Source organism: Lipotes vexillifer, unplaced genomic scaffold (genome assembly GCF_000442215.2).
Source record: "Lipotes vexillifer unplaced genomic scaffold, Lipotes_vexillifer_v1.1 scaffold587, whole genome shotgun sequence".
NCBI classification, from domain to species: Eukaryota; Metazoa; Chordata; class Mammalia; order Artiodactyla; family Lipotidae; genus Lipotes; species Lipotes vexillifer.
In genome coordinates, this window is record NW_006790779.1 from 342,627 (window position 1) to 343,180 (window position 554).

The window sequence follows — 554 nt, forward strand, 5'->3', positions numbered from 1 at the left end:
AAAACAAATACCGTATGCTAACACATATATATGGAATCTAAATTTTAAAAATGGTTCTGAAGAACCTAGGGGCAGGAGAGGAATAAAGATGCAGACATAGAGAATGGACTTGAGGACAAGGGAAGGGGGAAGGGTAAGCTGGGACGAGTTGAGAGAGTGGCATGGGCATATATACACTACAAAATGTAAAATAGATAGCTAGTGGGAAGCAGCCATATGGAACAGGGAGAGCAGCTCGGTGCTTTGTTACCACCTAGAGGGGTGGGATAAGGAGGGTGGGAGGGAGACGCAAGAGGTAGGGGATATGGGGATATCTGTATACGTATAGCTGATTCACTTTGTTATACAGCAGAAACTAACACAATACTGTAAAGCAATTATACTCCAATAAAGATGTTTTTAAAAAATTGTTATTTTTAGTGAGGTGGATGGACCTAGAGAGTCTGTCATACAGAGTGAAGTCAGAAAGAGAAAAACAAATACCGTATGCTAACACATATATATGGAATCTAAAAAAGAAAAAAAAGGACTGATGAACCTAGTTGCACGGCAGC